Source organism: Triticum urartu, chromosome 1A (genome assembly GCF_056163025.1).
Source record: "Triticum urartu cultivar PI428250 chromosome 1A, HENAU_Tu73, whole genome shotgun sequence".
Classification (NCBI taxonomy): Eukaryota; Viridiplantae; Streptophyta; class Magnoliopsida; order Poales; family Poaceae; genus Triticum; species Triticum urartu.
In genome coordinates this window covers 65,879,738-65,899,366 of record NC_141873.1, presented here as the reverse complement: position 1 = coordinate 65,899,366, position 19,629 = coordinate 65,879,738, and positions in this window count along the sequence as shown.

The window sequence follows — 19,629 nt, the reverse complement described above, 5'->3', positions numbered from 1 at the left end:
TTTGATAATTTGATATGTGGGTGGACCGGTGCTTAGGTATTGTTCTTATGTGAACAAACCTCTTACTTATGATTAACCCTCCTGCAAGCATCTGCAACTACGAGAAAAGTATTAAGAATAAATCCTAACCATAGCATTAAACTTTTGGATCCAATCGGTCTCTTACGGAATAGCGCATAAACTAGGGTTTAAGCTTCTGTCACTCTCACAACCCATCATCTAATTGCTACTCCACAATGCATTCCCTTAGGCCCAAATATGGTGAAGTGTCATGTAGTCGACGTTCACATGAAATCACTAAGGGAATCACAACATACATACTATCAAAATATCAAACATATATCAATTTCACATGATTACTTGCAACATGATTTCTCTCGTGACCTCAATAACAAAAGTAATTAACTACTCACAAGTGATAAACATGCTCAAGATCATAGGGGTATTAAATAGCATAATGGATCTGAACATATAATCTTCCATCAAATAAACCATATAGTAATCAACTATAAGATGTAATCAGCACTACTAGTCACCCACAAGCACCAATCTATAGTTCCGGTAACAAGATTGAACACAAGAGATGAACTAGGGCGTGAGATGAGATGGTGTTTTTGAAGATGTTGATGGAGATAGCCCTCCCCAAGATGGGAGTGTTGTTGGTTATGATGATGATGATTTACCCCTCCGGGAGGGAAGTTCCCCTGACGAAATCGCTCCCCCGGAGGGCAAAAGTGCTGCTGCCCAAGTTCCTCCTTGAGATGGCGGCACTTCATCCCGAAAGTCCCCTCCTTATTTTTTCTAGGTCAAAATGACTTCTATAACAGAAGATGGGCACCGGAGGTGAGCTTTGGTGACCACAACCCACCAGGGCGCGCCTGGGCTCCCTGGCGCGCCCAGGTGGTTGTGCCCACCTGGTGGGCCTCCTCTGGTACTTATTTGCTCCAATAATCATCATATATTCCAAAAAAAAATCTCCGTGAAGTTTCAGCTTGTTTGGAGTTGTGTAGAATAGGTAGCCTAACGTAGCTTTTCCAGTTCCAGATTTCCAATTGCCGGAATTCTCCGTCTTTGTGTGTACCTTGCAAATTATGAGAGAAAAGGCATTAGAATTACTCTAAAAAGCATTATTATGCGTCAAAAACATCATAAATAACAGTAGGAAAACATAATGCAAAATGGACGTATCAGTTCACATGGTTAAGCTATTGTACTAATCATGTTTTATAGCTTTTATTTCAATAATGTGCCAAGTAAACTAGAAGATACTTTTGATCTAATTTTTTACACATGATTGTCATATAAATTGCCTAGGTTGTCCTAATTTTTCAGAATTTTTAGAGTTGCAGAAGTATGGTGTTTGTTCAGATCATTACAGACTGTTCTGTTTTTAATAAATTATGTCTTCAATGCATAGTTTGCTTGTTTTATAGTTTCTATGGCTTATATTGGCCAATATAAATTGTAGAAATTATAGAGTACAGTATGTATTATGTGGAAATAATTATGAATCTTGTCTTGACAGTACCAAATTGAATGATTTATCCATTATCATACTAACCCATCTCACAAAGTTCCATTGAGTTTTATGTGATTGAAGTTTTCCAGTTTTGGGTGAGATATCAATATGAGAGGAATTAAGGGGACACAAGAGCTCATGATTTGGAATGCCCAAGGCCTCCCAAGTTAATATTTCAAGAAGTATCAAGCATCAAAACTTGGGGATGCCCCGGTAGGCATCCCACCTTTCTTCATCAACAACTATCGGTTAGTCTCGGTTGAGCCTAAGTTTTTGTTTGTTCATATGATGTGTGCTATTCTTGAAGTGTCCTTTTATTTTCATTTTTTGTTGTTTGAATAAAATACTTGATTATGAAATCTTGATTTGGAGTCTTCACATAGCTACTTGTGAACTGTGTTGGGATTTTCCTCGAAGAGGAAGGGTGGAGCGGTACAATAGCGATAGGTATTTCCCTTGATGAGAAACAAGGTTTATCAAACCAATAGGAGAATCACAAAAAACCCCATGAACAAAACTGCACACACATAAGCAAATACATGCACCCAACGCAGGCAAGAGGGTTGTCAATCCCCTTGAACTCATTACTTGCAAGGATTAAATATTGTATAAGTAGATAGATAAATTGCGAAATAAAAGTAAATAAAATGCAGCGAGGTATTTTTAGTTTTAAAATATGATTAAAGTAGACCCGGGAGCCATAGTTTTCACTAGAGGCTTCTCTCTCGAACACACAACATACGATGGGTAAACAAATTACTGTTGGGCAAATGATAGAAAAGCGCATAGTTATGACATTATTCATGGCAATGATCATGTATATAGGCATCACGTCTATGACAAGTACACCAACTCCTTCATGCATCTACTACTATTACTCCACAAATCGACCACTATCCAGCATGCACCTATGGTATTAAGTTCATAACAAATAGTGTAACGCCTTAAGCAAGATGCCATGATGTAGACAAAGTAAACCCAATAAATATGAATAAAGACCATCATTTTACCCTTAATAGCAATAATACAATACATGCCTCGCTGCCCCTTCTGTAACTGGGTGAGGACACCGCAAGATTGAACCCATTAGAAAGCACCTCTCCCACTAAAGAGAAATCAGTCTAGTTGGCCAAACCAAATGGATCGATCGGAGAGAAATAAAAAGCTATAACAATCATGCATAATAAAGTTTAGAAAAGACTCAATTACTTTCAATGAATAATCTGATCATAAACCCACAGTTCATCGGATCCCAACAATCACACCGCAAATGAAGATTACATCGGATAGAACTCCAAAAAGATCGAGGAGAACATGGTATTGAAGATCAAAGAGAGAGAAGAAGCCATCTAGCTACTAGATATGGACATGTGGGTCTGTAGTGAACTACTCACACATCATCGAAAGGCAGCAAGGATGGTGTAGAAGCCCTCCATGATCGATTCCCGCTCCAGCAGAATACAGGAAAAGGCCTCCAAATGGGATCGCAGAAGAACATAAGCTTGCGGCAGCGGAAACGTGTTTCGAGTGGCTCTCTATTGGTTTGGGAATATTTGTGAATTTATAGAGGTGGAATTAGGTCAACCGGAGTTGCGTGGGGCCCATGAGCTCAAGGGTCACGCACTATGAGCTCGTGGCTCTCTCGTAGCTCTTCTGGCCTCCTCCCAAACCATCTAGGCTCCCTTCTGGTCTAGAAAAAATCACCGTAAAGTTTCATCGTGTTTGGGCTTCGTGTGGTATTGATTTTCTGAAAAAGTCAAAAACAAGTAAAAAAATAGGAACTGACACTGGGCACTGGATTAATAGGTTAGTCCCAAAGGATGATATAAAATACCATAAAAATGCATATAGAGCATCCAAGATTGATACTATAATAGCATGAAACAATCAAAAAATATAGATACGTTGGAGACGTATCAGCATCCCCAAGCTCAATTCCTACTCGTCCCCGAGTAGGTACTAGCAAAAGGGACCGTTCGTTGCAACAGTGATATTAATTCTAGTAGCACAATATTAATTATGTCAAATACAACGGTCGTTCTTCACTATGGAACAAATGCCAATTGCCGTTAATCAGGGTCGGTCGGATCAAGGAACTGGATCATGGGACAATTCAGTTTTGTTAAACCTTATGGCAATTAAAATAATAAATCATTGATAACTCGGTATGTTTGTACAACTTACCATATTTAATCAACATGACATATCATTACTCCAGACCAATCTCAAATAAGATTATTTTTACATCTAAAGCACACAATTGTTTGAGTTCTTCTAACTCAAAATACACTCCAAGAACAATAATAGACGCCATGAGCATTGAAAATCTCTCCTCCAAGAATTATTGGGATGAAGCAATCCAACTCAAGAAACATATATTCCAATTTTACAAAATAATGGAGTTCAATAAAGTATCTTGGATATATTTGTGGTGGTAGAATTTGGTACCTCGTTGATGGCTATGAAGTCGGGGTTGCTCTTGCAGTCGCCCAGCCCGACATCGGCCATGTCCCTCGTTCGTGGTCAGAGAGATCAGTAGCATTGCATAAATATGCCCATCCTATGTCTAATATAGTAGGGAAAGGTGAGAAGTTTGTGGCAGACACAGCAGGGACTTTTCTATTCTGATTTTCGCTCACCGAACTCTATTCCTCCTCCTGCGCCAAAGACAAGCGACGCGCTAGCCTGGATCTGCCCTTGCCGTGGAGAGCCTCCCCGGTGTACAATCTACACACCCCCATGGGTCATCGGGTCATGGTTGGTGGTACTTGACCTATATTTAGAAGGCCACTCTTCATGTCATGTCGGGCAATGCCATTCTTAATTGTGAGAAATCCATAAGAACCTCAGTTGTTTTCACACATGCCACATAAATCGGAGCTTCTGAATTGCAGTACCTCAGATATTTTCAAACCCAGTAGTCGGCATAGAGATCTTATAAAGAAAATACTATGGAAGGAGCTTTAACCACAGTCGTGACAATCAGACCACTAAGGTGATCACCTTCGAAAGTTTTTTTCACAACCAAAAGCACCAGAAATAGCACCATGTTCTTTCAAAAATTATGGGGAACAATGCATCACACACACTGGAACCGTTTCATCAAAATATATAACACTGATATTTAATAGCGTCGGAAGGAGATGAACCAACATCTGCAATTTTTTTGGCTATGTAAGATCAGAAACCACAACATTTTCTTATGAAAACTTAAACTCAAAGTTATGTTGTAGACAAACCTATCTTGTAAACAAAAATGTGTATCCGCACACATCCTTCATGCTACAGTTCTTCCGTCTACGCACATGCCAAGTTCGAAACATCTGTCAGTTTGAGCTAGCTCTCACGATTCTCTCTCCCTGATCACTCACTCTCAGCACCGCCAAGCCATCTGTAAAAAGTCCCGCGAGGTCAACCTCACCACCACCAAGCCATCCCTCGGCTCCGCATAATTGCTGCCACAGATCGGCCAACCACACATGCTCGATTCTACCCTCTCCCATCGATTGGCTCTTCCTCGACAGTAGCTCAACACCTTCTCACCACCAACCAAGCCGCCTTCGTTCATCTCTACTCCACTAATCCAAGGGATACAGAATAATAGTTGGCGGCGGCCGGATGGACCCAGCTCATGTCGCCCCAGCGTGAGCTCGGCGCCACGGTAGCCACAGATGTTTCTGTTACTGTCGTGCAACGCGGATCCTGCTCACGAGAGGATGGTTCCTCCAACCGCCGCCATTAGGTCCACGGATTTTAGGGTTCCTTTTTTTTTGAAGGAGATTTTAGGGTTCCTTGCCTCAGTGTCGACCCGGAAGACCAATCGGCTCACGAGCTCCAGTTTTATTGGCGAGTTGGAACTTGGAAGTCAGCACGGCTTGGTGGAGGCTTTCTGTCACGGTACACGGGTGACGTTCATGCAGAACCCCATGGGAAACCCCACATGGACAACGGTCCAAGAAACAACCCCAAGCTTGATGTTGGAACGTGTGAAAATATTTTTTTGAGCAATACTTGGAACGTGTGATGTCCGCTGGCTGGCTTTGATTCACTAGATAGACTTGGGTTAGACTTGTCGACATGCTAGGCTGGCCGGGCTACTTTGGGCTGGGTCTGATTGGTACTTTATAGATCGAATGCTTTGCCGTGTTAAAAAAAACCTATGATTGATCAATTGAAGGGCCAGGCGCATCGTGTGAGAGTTAGAAACGTGGTCAGATTTTTTCTTTCCTTTTGCAGAAATGGATTCATGGAGACGTGCGCCGGTGCTTGATGAATGATCGATCGTTTTTCCATCCAATATTTGCGCCTTTTGTGAGAACGAATCGATCGATTGACTGTGATTTTTTTTACCGAAACAGGTCCATCCATGCGTATGCCTTTTGCGGGAACGGAACGGGTCAATCGATTGAAATTTTGATTGATCGTTTTTATAGAAGGATCCTGCAAAATTTATGTAGATGTATTTTTAAATCCCAGCCATCAATCCTTATGGTTAACACAAAATTAACGAATATAAAGGGGGTGGCGTATGGAGAACTATGAAAGCTTTCGTCCTTTATTATTAGGTAAAGAAATGATACAAACAGATTTTTTTATGTTGAATACTACCTAACATGAGTATCATGTAATCTATTTACCATATAATCATTGAGAAACGATGAAGTAGCAATATCAACATAATAATATCCATGAATATAAGAAGCATAATCATTACTTTTTCAAAATATATGATCCTTAACGAATATTATCGCTACTCACTTTATTATGTTAGCATGGCATGACTCCACCTTCACCGCATAAATATAAATCATGAGCACCCCGGTGTTAAACCAGGCAATTGGATCATACTTCTAACGCGCTTCACCATTTTCAACTCCACTCAATACATGAGCGTGAGCCATGGACATAGCATTAGGTGGAATAGAATGCGGTGGTAGAGATGAATAAGGGAGTCAAAAAGGAAGAAAGTATGGCATCAACTCAGTGGATCAATGGGCTATGGAGATACCCATCAATCAATATCAATGCAAGGAGTAGGGATTTCTATGAAACGGATGCACTAAGAGCTATAAGTGTATGAAAGCTCAACGGAAACTAAGTTGGTGTGCATCCAACTTGCTTGATCATGAAGACCTCGGGCATTTGAGGAAGCCCATCATCAGAATATACAAGCCAAGTTTTATAACAAAAAATTCCACTAGTATTTGAAACTGTTAATTCAGGAGACTCTCTATATGAAGAACATGGTGGTACTCTAAAGCACAAGTGTGGTAAAAGGATAGTAACATTGCCCTTCACTCTTTCTCTTATTTTTTTGTTGGGCTCTTTTTGTCCACTCTCCTTTTCTCTTTTTAATTTTTCATCCAGAGTCTCATCCCTATTTGTGGGGGAATCATAGTCTCCATCATCATTTCCTCACTGGGATAATGCTCTAATAATGATGATTATCACACTTCTATTTACTTACAACGCGATAACTAGAACAATATCACTATATGAATGCCTCTTGCAGTGTACCATGATGTGCAATGATTTAGCGTAACATGTATAATAATGATGAACGGTGGCTTTGCCACAAATATCATGCCATCTCTATATGATCATGCAAAGCAATATAATGGTGAACACACAATTCATGTGACAGAATGGTGTGATACGTCTCCAACGTATCTATAATTTTTTATTGTTCCATGCTATTATATTATCTGTTTTGGATGTTTAATATGCATTAATATTCTATTTTATATTATTTTGGGGGCTAACCTATTAACATACAGCCCAGTGCTAGTTCCTTTTTTCCCTATTTTTGAGTTTCGCTGAAAAGGAATACCAAACGGAGTCCAAACAGAATAAAACCTTCGCAATGATTTTTCTTGGACCAGAAGACAACTAGGAGACTTGGAGATGAAGTCGGAGGAGCCACGAGGCGGCCACAAGGACAGAGGGCGCACCCCCACCCTTGTCAGCCCCTCGTGCACCTCCTGACCTAATTTTTTCACCTATATATTCCAATATATCCCCAAACCACCAGAGGCATCCATGAAAACACTTTTCCACCGCTGCAACCTTCTCTACCCGTGAGATCCCATCTAGGGACCTTTTCCGGCACCCTGCCGAAGGGGGATTCGATCATGGAGGGCTTCTACATCAACTCTATTGCCCTTCTGATGAAGTGCGGGTAGTTTACCACAGACATACAGGTCCATAACTAGTAGCTAGATGGCTTCTTCTCTCTCTTTGATTCTCAATACCATGTTCTCCCCCATGTTTTTGGAGATCTATTCGATGTAATACTTTTTTGCGGTGTGTTTGCCAAGATCCGATGAATTGTGGACTTATGATCAGCTTATTTATGAATATTATTTGAATCTTCTTTGAGTTCTTATATGCATGATTTGATATTTTTGTAATTCTCTTTGAACTATCGGTTTGGTTTGGCCAACTAGATTCGTTTTTCTTGAAATGGGAGAAGTGCTTAGATTTGGGTTCAATCTTGCGGTGTCCTTTCCTAGTGACAGTAGGGGCAGCAAGGCACGTATTGTATTGTTGCCATTGAGGATAAAAAGATGGGGGTTTTTGTTGGGGAACGTTGCAGAAAACAAAAATTTTCCTACGGTTTCACCAAGATCCATCTAGGAGTTCATCTAGCAACGATTGATCGGATTGCATCTACATTCCTTTGTAGATCACGCGCGGAAGCATTCAAAGAACGGGGATGAGGAAGGCGTACTCGACGTGATCCAAATCACCGGAGATCCTAGCGCCGAACGGACGGCACCTCCGCGTTCAACACACGTACGGTTAGCGTAACGTCTCCTCCTTCTTGATCCAGCAAGGGGGAAGGAGAGGTTGAGGAAGATGGCTCCAATAGCAGCATGACGGCGTGGTGGTGGTGGAGCTGCAGTACTCCGGCAGGGCTTCGCCAAGCTCTATGGAGGAGGAGGATGTGTTGGAGAGGGAGAGGGAGGCACCAAAGGCGTGGTGTAAGAGGCCCTCCTTCCCCCACTATATATAGGGAGCCTAGGGGGGGGGCGCCGGCCATAGGAGATGCAATCTCCTAGGGGGGCGCCGGCCAAGGGAGGAATCCCTCCTCCCCAAGGCACCTAGGAGGTGCCTTCCCCCTTTAGGACTCTTCCTTTCTTGATCTCCTGGCGCATGGGCCTCTTGGGGCTGGTGCCCTTGGCCCATATAGGCCAAGGCGCACACCCCTACAGCCCATGTGGCCCCCGGGGCAGGTGGCCCCACCCGGTGGACCCCCCGGGACCCTTCCGGTGGTCCCGGTACAATACCGGTGACCCTGAAACTTGTCCCGATAGCCGAAATAGCACTTCCTATATATAATTCCTTACCTCCGGACCATTCCGGAACTCCTCGTGATGTCCGGAATCTCATTCGAGACTCCGAACAACATTCGGGTTACTGCATATACATATCCCTACAACCCTAGCGTCACCGAACCTTAAGTGTGTAGACCCTACGGGTTCGGGAGACATGTAGACATGACCGAGACGACTCTCCGGCCAATAACCAACAGCGGGATCTGGATACCCATGTTGGCTCCCACATGCTCCTCGATGATCTCATCGGATGAACCACGATGTCGAGGATTCAAGCAACCCCGTATACAATTCCCTTCGTCAATCGGTATGTTACTTGCCCGAGATTCGATCATCGGTATCCCAATACCTCGTTCAATCTCGTTACCGGCAAGTCACTTTACTCGTACCGTAATGCATGATCCCGTGACCAGACACTTGGTCACTTTGAGCTCATTATGATGATGCATTACCGAGTGGGCCCAGTGATACCTCCCCGTCATACGGAGTGACAAATCCCAGTCTTGATCCATGTCAACCCAACAGATACTTTCGGAGATACCCGTAGTATACCTTTATAGTCACCCAGTTACGTTGTGACGTTTGGTACACCCAAAGCACTCCTACAGGATCCGGGAGTTACACGATCTCATGGTCTAAGGAAAAGATACTTGACATTGGAAAACACTAGCAAACGAACTATACGATCTTGTGCTATGTTTAGGATTGGGTCTTGTCCATCACATCATTCTCCTAATGATGTGATCTCGGTATCAATGACATCCAATGTCCATAGTCAGGAAACCATGACTATCTGTTGATCAACGAGCTAGTCAACTAGAGGCTTACTAGGGACATGTTGGTGTCTATTATTCACACATGTATTACGATTTCCGGATAACACAATTATAGCATGAATAAAGACAATTATCATGAACAAGGAAATATAATAATAATGCTTTTATTATTGCCTCTAGGGTATATTTCCAACAGTTTTCATCATATTGCTTGAGTTAATTCCTCTACATCATATCATCTTACTTAGTGCATTACTCCGTTCTTTATGAACTTAACACTCTAGATGCATGCTGGATAGCCGTCGATGTGTGGAGTAATAGTAGTAGATGTAGAATTATTTCGGTCTAATTGATTCGGACGTGATACCTATATTCATGATCATTGCCTTAGATATCGTCATAACTTTGCGCTTTTCTATCAATTGCTCGGCAGTAATTTGTTCACCCACCGTATTATTTGCTATCTTGAGAGAAGCCTCTAGTGAAACCTATGGCCCCCGAGTTTATTTTCCATCATATTAGTTTCTAATGTAATATTTTGCAATCTTTTAATTTCGGATCTATAAACCAAAAATACCAAAAATATTTACTTTATCACTTATCTATCTCTATCAGATCTCACTTTTGCAAGTAACCGTGAAGCGATTGACAACCCCTTTATCGCGTTGGGTGCAAGTGTTTGATTGTTTGTGTAGGTATTCAGTGATTTGTGCTTTGTCTCCTACTAGATTGATACCTTGGTTCCCAAATTGAGGGAAATACTTACCTCTACTTTGTTGCATGACCCTTTCCTCTTCAAGGGAAAAACCAACACAAGCTCAAGAAGTAGCAGTAAGAATTTCAGGCGCCATTGTCGGGGACATCTATGCCAAGTCTAGACATACCAAGTACCCATCATAAACTCTCATATCTTGCATTACATTATTCGACATTCGCCTCTCGTTTTCCTCTCCCCCACTTCTAAAACGATTTTTGAAAAGATTTTCCCTTTTCTTCGCCCTTCTTTCGTTCGTCTTTTCGTTTGCCCTTATGTCTTACTTGGTTTGGTTGCTCGTTTGCTTGGTATAATTGTGTGTTCATTGAAAACTAGAAGCAAAGATTTTATGGATCCTCATCCACTTGCTAATATTTTTAAAAGATCCAATTATGATGAACCAATTGAAAGTGAGTTGAGTGCACTAGATTATCTTTATGAGGTTTTGCTTCAAATTCGTGAATCTGAAGATTGTGATGAAGTGTTGAAAGAAAAATATTATAAGGTGATTCACGATAGCTCCTTGAATGAAAAGCATGATTGCAATGATGTTATTATAAATTATATTAGTGTCAATTGTGTTAATGATATTCAAATCCCTAAGCTTGGGGATGCTAGTTTTGCTATGTCCACTACTTGTTGCAATGATCATGATTGGGGTGATTCTTCTTATGATCTTGAAAATTTATTTAAACCCCATGATGAATATGATATTGATAATATTTTTTGCAATAATATTGAAAGTGGGTTTCGAAGAGTGTCAACTTTAGATCCCACATATTTGGATAACATTCAATCTTATGAAGTTTTTGATAAAAGTGCGTTCGGAGAGGTCATGACTTTATTTGATGATAATCTCACTATTTTGGAAGAGTGTCAACTTTGCATGCATGTGGATCATGTTGAGAATATTTTATTTGATAGTTATATTGTTGAATTTGAGTATGATCCCACATGTAATTACTATGAGAGAGGGAAATATGGTTGCACAAATTTTCATGTTACTAAATTACCTCTCGTTATGTTGAGATTGTCAATGTTTTATTCTTATTCCTTGCATATGCTAGTTTTTGCTTGTTTTGATAATTTTTTTGCTTATAAAATGCCTATGCATAGGAAGTATGTTATACTTAGATGTTTTTGTCATGTGTTTTATGATGCTCTCTTTGTGCTTCAATTCTTGTCTTCCATGTGAGCATCGTTGAAATCTCAAAGCCTAGCTTAAGGGTGTTAAACAATAGCGCTGGTTGGGAGGCAACCCAATTTTATTTTTGTTTTTGCATTTTTAGGTTTTGTTTTGCAATAAATAATTCATCCAGCCTCTGGTTAGATGTGGTTTTTGTGTTTTAATTAGTGTTGTGTGAAGTAAGACCTTTGGGATGGCTTACGGTGATAGTTGATTTGATCTTGCTGAAAAATAGAAACTTTTGCACTCAGGAAAACAATTCTCATTTTTAATAGAAGCATGATAAAATACTTGTTCTTTTTGCACAAGATTAATAAACAGATTTCTTAGGTTTTCCTATATTTTCAGAACTTTTGGAGTTACATAAGTATTCGAACTAGCCATATTGCTACAGATTGTTATGTTTTTGACAGATTCTGTTTTCTATGTGTTGTTTGCTTATTTTGATGATTCTATGGGTAGTATCGGGGGGTATGAACCATGGAAAGGTTGGAATACAGTAGATATTACACAAATATAAATAAAGAATGATTTCACAACATTACCAAAAGTGGTGATTTATTTTCTTATACTAATGGAGCTTATGCGATTTTCTATTGAGTTTTGTGTTGTGAAGGTTTCATGTTTTGGGTAAGGATTTGATGGACTATGCAATAAGGAGTGGAAAGAGCCTAATCTTGGGGATGCCCATGGCACCCCAAGGTAATATTCAAAGACAACCAAGAGCCTAAGCTTGGGGATGCCCCGGAAGGCATCCCCTCTTTCGTCTTCGTCTATCGGTAACTTTATTTGAGGCTATATTTTTATTCACCACATGATATGTGTTTTTCTTGGAGCGTCTTGTATGATTTGAGTCGTTGCTTTTTACTTTGCCACAATCATTCTTGCTGTACACACCTTTTGAGGGAGACACGCATCTGTTGTGATTTATTAGTGTAACATCCCAAATTTTCAATTTGGAATGTTATACATAGGTCATTCATGCATATCATTTTTATTGCTTTCGTTTTGTGATTCTTGAAATCCTAAGAAACTCAAGGACCCTCGGAGAGAGTTGGGGATTTTTCCTCGTTCTCAAATTTGAGTTTTATCAAATATTGGAACAAGGATCACTTTGGTTTTAATTATCAAATATAGTATGACTTCTCCAGAATAAATGAAATATTAGAGGAAAATATTAAAAATCAAATTAGTTATTTTATTTGGGGTTTATCGTTATTTTATTTGAATTAGGAATAAAATGCGTTTTTCAAAATTGCATTAGAGGCCCAAATAAATGTTCAGCCTGTCCGGAGTATTTTTAGAGGACGGGAAAAATTTATTTCAGGATTTTTGGAGTCCGTTTGGTTTTTATTATCTTTGTTTCTCCATGCGGAATTATTTGAAAAAAAGTTACCGCCTTACCGGGTCGTGTCCGCCTGGGACACCGACCCGGCCGGCCCTTTAAGAGGCAAGGCCTCGAGCCGTCGCCAACCCCAACCCGCCCGCGCGCCCCGCCAAACCCTAAGCCGCCGCCGCCACCCACCGCCGCCGTCGCTCCTCGCCGCCGCCGCCCGCCGTCGCCGATCTCCACCGAGCCGCCGCCGTTGACTTTAGTCCGGTCATTTTTTTTGAAACCCTAGACCGTTTTTTCTTATTAGATCGGTTTTCTTTCGTTTTTCGGTTCGGTTAAGTTGGGGACGTTCGTCCGTACGTTCGTTTTAACGAACGCCGTTCACCCGCTAGTCACAGACAGCGAACGTTCGTTCGTTAGTCTGTTCGTCAGTTTTTATTTTACCTGGGTTTTTCGTGATTATTTTCGATTGCGATTTCTGACTCGATTTTTGTTTTAGTTTATCTTTTCATTTCGTTTATCAGAATCAGGTGATTCAAACGCCTAGACCTTCGTCTCAAAGCTCTCTTTCTGTTTAATCAACTTGAACAAGATTTTGGTAGTGTAAAGTTTGACTTTAGTCTAGATTAGTAATCGGATCTTATTTCTTTCGCAGCTTGAGTTTCGTTGCTCCGTTTGATTTGATTCTTTTTGCTAACCGGAGTTCTTCAGTTGAACTTTCTGGTTAGATCTTCTTATTTGAGATTTATTCGTGCGTCTTTGCTTAATTGCTTATGTATGTTATTGTTTGTTTGCGATAGAACACCCGGAGTGTGAAGCGTGCTACTACGAGTCTCTACACTAGTAGAAAACAGGGCTTTGGTCACAGGGCAATATTCACATTAGTCCTGGTTCAGTCACAAACTGGGACTAATGTGAGCATTGGTCCCGGTTCGTGCGGCTAAGGCATTAGTCCCGGTTCACCTGAGCCCTTTAGTCCCGGTTTAAGGCACGAACCGAGACTAAAGGGTGCGATGCTCTTTAGTCCCGGTTTGTGTCTCAAACCGTGACCAAAGATTAGACCTTTAGTCCCGGTTTGAGACACGAACAGGGACTAAAGGGTGCGATGCCCTTTGGTCCCGGTTTGTGTTTCAAACCGGGACTAAAGGTCCCATTTTCAAACTCTACCCCCCATGTGGATCGCCTTTTTTGTTTTGAAAAAATCAAAAGAAAATGATAAAAACTTCAAAAATAAAATCCTTCAAGAGGTAGTTATATTACTACATCTACTAGTTAGGAAAATTTAAAAACTTAAATTTGGACATGTTTTGCAAAAAGTGCAGGGAAAACGTAAAACGGCTATAACTTTTGCATCCGATGTCGGAAAAAAACGTATAATATATCAAAATGTTCAGCACAAAAATTTCAGTTATGCTCAAATTCTAAAAGGAAATAAAGTTATGCTCAAATTTCAGTTTTTTTGTATTTTTGTTAAATCTGGTCAAACTATGGTCAAACTACTTATTCAAGAAGTATTAGTGTTACTAAATAATTATTCAAGAATATTAGTGTTACTAAATAATTATTTCAGTTTTTTTGAATTTTGGTGAAATCTGGTCAAACTGTGGTCAAACAATGGTCAAACTACTTATTGAAGAAATATTAGTGTTACTAAATAATTATTTTAGTTTTTTGAATTTGGTCAAATCTGGTCAAACGTTGGTCAAACGTTGGTCAAACTATGGTCAAATTATGGTCAAACAATGGTCAAACTACTTATTCAAGAAATATTAGTGTTACTAAATAATTATTGTTTTTAGAACAATAGTTTCAAACTCAAACAGTGGAATGTGTGACTTCATGCTCAAGCTAAATTCCTGAGGGTTAATAGGATTGACATCTTACTATTGTCAGGAAAACAACAAGTGCAGACTTGGAAACGAGGGAGAATAGAACCCAGAAGTTAAGTGTGCTCAGGCTGGAGTAGTGAGAGGATGGGTGACCGTCCGGGAAGTTAGATGATTTGGAATGATGAGGGGTGATTAGAGATTAGAGGTTAAATTGAGGAGTGATGAGGGGTGATTAGAGACTAGAGGCTAAAATATTTCAGAAATTTGAAAATAAAAAAAATCAAATTTTTTTTTTCAAAAAAAATCATAAAATTTCCTTTAGTACCGGTTGGTGTTACCAACCAGGACTAAAGGTGGACCTCCAGGCAGCGGCCACGTGGAGGGCCTTTAGTCCCGGTTCGTATAAGAACCAGAACTAAAGGGGGAGGCTTTAGTAACGACCCTTTAGTCCCGGTTCCAGAACCGGGACTAAAGGCCCTTATGAACCGGGACTAAAGGCCCTTTATCTACTAGTGCTAGGTTTTGCGGATCATCAGCATGGCAAGTAACACTTTGATCATACCCCTTTATCACCCAGTTTTTATGCATTAGTTCAACCTTCACATTTTGCATGAGTAGGATCTCTTAACATGCGGGTTTGGGAAGTAGATGATGAGGTAGAACCTATTACCTGTTTTATTATCAAACCCCTAGGAGTTACTTCTACGTTATGCTTATATTGCTATGCTCGTAGACATGGATTTTGGTTTTAATGTATCCATGATAGATGTGAGATTGTTAATTTAATGGTTTAACTTAAGGTGACAACTTTAACACACATCTGGGTGGATTACATGCTTTGGGCACCTGGGGATATACCAGTGTTGTCCTAGGAGATCCCGGGGATATACCGTGTGACCCTCCTACAGTCCGCCACCCAGGCTCAAAGGGATCATAAGATCTTTCATGCTAGAAACATCCGTGTGCAGCCACAAGCCATTATGGGCTCTGGCATAGTTGAGTATGTTGTGTGACCTCTTTCAGTGGTGGGCTAGCAGATGTAGAGGGAAAGTAGGTGTAACTGTCCACCCGGAGTAAAGAGTTAATGCTTCTGAAAGACTGTGTCTCGGTCATCCGTTTCTCAAACACCATGTAGTGCGAGAAATCCAACGGAGGAGATTGAGTCTTGTGGGGAAAAGTGCGCAAACCACTACAGAGTGTATAAACTAATCATGGTTAGCCGTGTCCCAGTTATGGACATCTTGAGTATCTGGTTTATGGATTATCATATGGATCTCATCACTCTAATTTAATTTGTTGGGTTGATAATTACTTTTAATTGAGATTGAGTTGGATGAACCTTCTCAATGTTGTTCAACTACCATGTTAGTTAAATAAAATATATTCCTTTGTTGTAGGGAAAAATTGGCTTTACGCAAAACATATTAACCATACAACCTCCACCAGCCATATATGCATGCAGTGACAGCATTTATTCTGTTCATTACTCGCCTGTGTGACATTGCTAGCATATTCCATGTGTTGACCTGTTTTCGGGCTGCAACGTATCATGTTGCAGACTTTTCAGACGAGGAGTAAGACGCGATAGGTTGTTTGTCATGCACTCAGTTATGCCGTTGGAGTTGATGGACTCACTTTATCTTCCAAGCCTTCCGCTGTTATCGTATTAGATGGCCTGAAGCCATATTTATTGTAATAAGTTCTCTCTTGAGACATTTGATGTATAATTGTGTGATTGCTACTCTTTTGTAAATCCTTCGAGTACTGTGTGTGTCAGCATTACCGATCCAGGGATGACACTTAAGCATAGAGACTTGACCGTTTGAGGTCGGGTCGCTACAAGATGGTATGAGAGCACACGCTGAATGTAGGACATGACCACTAAGAAAAGCCATAGAACACTCTCCTCTACTTATTTCTGACTCCTCTCAATTTTCTACTCTTTAGGATTGCGGACTCAAGGAACAAGTTTGCACAACTAGATGAAGACACACCTTTTGGACGACACTTGAAGGAAGTCACTAGGTACTTGAACATTGGAATACCATGCTTCACCGGGACCTACACCGCCACACTACCAGAAGAGGAACATTGGTTGATTCGAGTTCATGTTCCAGGAAGGACGTTCATGCCACTCACTAAACCCATAGAGTTTTCCTTTGATGCACCCACCTAGAGTCTAGGCAAGAGTATGGCAGCCCACATTGCTATAGGACGTATTGGAGAAGTCTACAAATAGGAGCTGAAGGACACTATCTACCAGATATGTGGACGCCGAGATGAGCAATGAGAGATGATCAGCACCAGGAAGGACCAGTCCATTGCAGCATTCATCCAGGAATTAAACCATCACATTCATTGCTAGGAGAACCAGATGTGCGCAAGCATGATAGATTTGAAGAAGGCGATGATCAGGATCACGGAGCTAGAAGAGGAGATTAAGTCTACCCGCGATGGATATGAGGAGGAAATGATGATACTTGCGGAGAGGAATGATGACATGACAAGGAAGCTAGGAGTTTTTATGAGAGACCCCGCGCCAGGAGGAGAAGACGACGAACCCCCAGGAGATTCATCCTGAAGACTACAGCATCATCGACGACACCGACTACGACCCGGGTAGTAGTGATGATGACTATGAAGACGAAGCTGGAGCGGATATCATGGAGTCTTCCACCGATCAAAATTTCTAGTAGACCACCAATACTATTAGTAGTACCCCCATGTAAATATTAGTAGTCTGAGCACTATAACAATAGTTAGACCGATTGTATGCCTTGCTTGATTGATTGAGTGATATGATATGATTGTGTTTGTCTCATGTGCATATGGGTAGTGCTTTCTCATTAGACCTCATTCTATTCTAAACTCTTCCCTCTAAAACCCATCAGATGCCTCCGAGACGTGACTCCGGATTTGCTTTCCCACCGGAGCTCACTCAGTTGATCCAGCAGCAGAATGCCTTGATGCAGTTGTTAGTTCAGAACCAAGGAAACAACAACAACAACCCACCTCCACCACCACCAATTGGCAATTTAGCCCATTTTCTGAGGCTCCAGCCGCCGGTGTTTTCTAGTAACACCGAGCCCATAGTTGCGGATGATTGGCTGCGCAGGATTGGAAGGGAGTTGACCACCACAAGTTGCACTGATGTTGAGAAGGTGCGTTTTGCCGCACACCAATTGGACGGACCAGCAGTCGCATGGTGGGAGAATTACACATCCAATTTTCCTATAGCCAATGTCACTTGGGAGCAGTTTCAGCAAGCATTCCGCACAACCCACGTATCCACTAGAGCTATGAGCATGAAGAAGCATGAGTTTCGCAACTTACGCCAACGGAACCGTACTGTAGGCTAGTACGTGGAGAAGTTTAGTAAGTTATCCCGCTATGCTCCTGATGATGTGGCCACATATGCTGCGAAGTAGGAGAAATTTATGGAAGGGCTAAATGATGAGATGAGCATCAGTTGTATGCCAAGTTCAGTAAGTGTGAGTTTTGGTTAAAGGAAGTTGGATTTCTTGGACATGTTATATCGGGAGAAGGTATAGCAGTAGACCCCACCAAAGTTCAATCGGTCACTGAATGGTTGGCACCCACCTCAGTTGGAGAGATCCGCAGTTTTCTTGGACTCGCGGGATACTATCGGAGATTCATTGAAAATTTCTCTACTATTGCGAAGCCAATGACGATCTTGTGGAAGAAGGACATCAAGTTCCATTGGACTAAGGAATGTGAAGCTAGTCTCCAGGAGTTGAAGAAATGTTTGACTATAGCCCAGTGCTGATTCTACCGGATATACGCAAGGATTTCCAAGTATATTGCAATGCCTCTCGCTTAGGACTTGGAGGAGTACTTATGCAAGACAGAAGAGTTGTTGCATATGCCTCACGACAGTTTCGACCGCACGAGTTGAATTATGCCACACACGATTTGGAGTTAGCAGCTGTGGTGCATGCACTCAAGACCTGGAGACATTTTCTTATTCGGAACCATTGTGATGTGTACATGGATCATAAGAGTTTGAAGTACATTTTTACACAGAAGGAGTTGAACCTCAGGCAAAGGAGATGGTTGGAGCTTATAAAGGATTATGATATGAAGTTGCACTATCATCCGGGAAAGGCCAATGTCATAGCAGATGCTTTGAGCCGAAAGAGTTATGCCAATACCTTAGTAACAGGAGGATTGCCAAAGGAGTTAGCAGAAGATTTCAGGGAGCTACGTTTAGAGATTGTTCCCAAAGGTTTTGTTATAACCATAGAAGTTCAGTAGACATTGTTGGGAAAGATTCGACAAGCCCAGAAGGATGACAAAGAAATTATCGAGATAAAGGAGAAGATGAGTGAAGGCAAAGCCAAAGGTTTTCATGAGGATGAGCACGACACCTTGTGGTTTGAGGACCGTATTTTTGTGCCCAATAATGTCGAGATCGGGATAAGCTTGGCATGAATTTTATCACCGGACTACCCAGGACCCGATCGGCGTACGATTCTATCTGGGTAGTAGTGGACCGCTTGACAAAAGTAGCTCACTTTATCCCAGTGAAAACCACATATACAAGTGCAAAGTTGGCCAAGATATATATGACCATGATCATATGTCTGCATGGAGTTCCGAGGACCATCGTATCAGACAAAGGAACACAGTTTACTTCAAAGTTTTGGCACCAACTGCACCAGAATTTGGGTACCAGGCTGGAGTTCAGTACAACTTTTCACCCGCAGACAGATGGACAGATTGAGAGAGTCAATCAGATTATGGAGGACATGCTGAGAGATTGTGCACTAGACTACGGGCCTAGTTGGGATGATAATTTACCCTACGCGGAGTTCTCGTACAATAACAGCTACCATGCCAGTTTGAAGATGGCACCGTTTGAAGACCTGTACGGA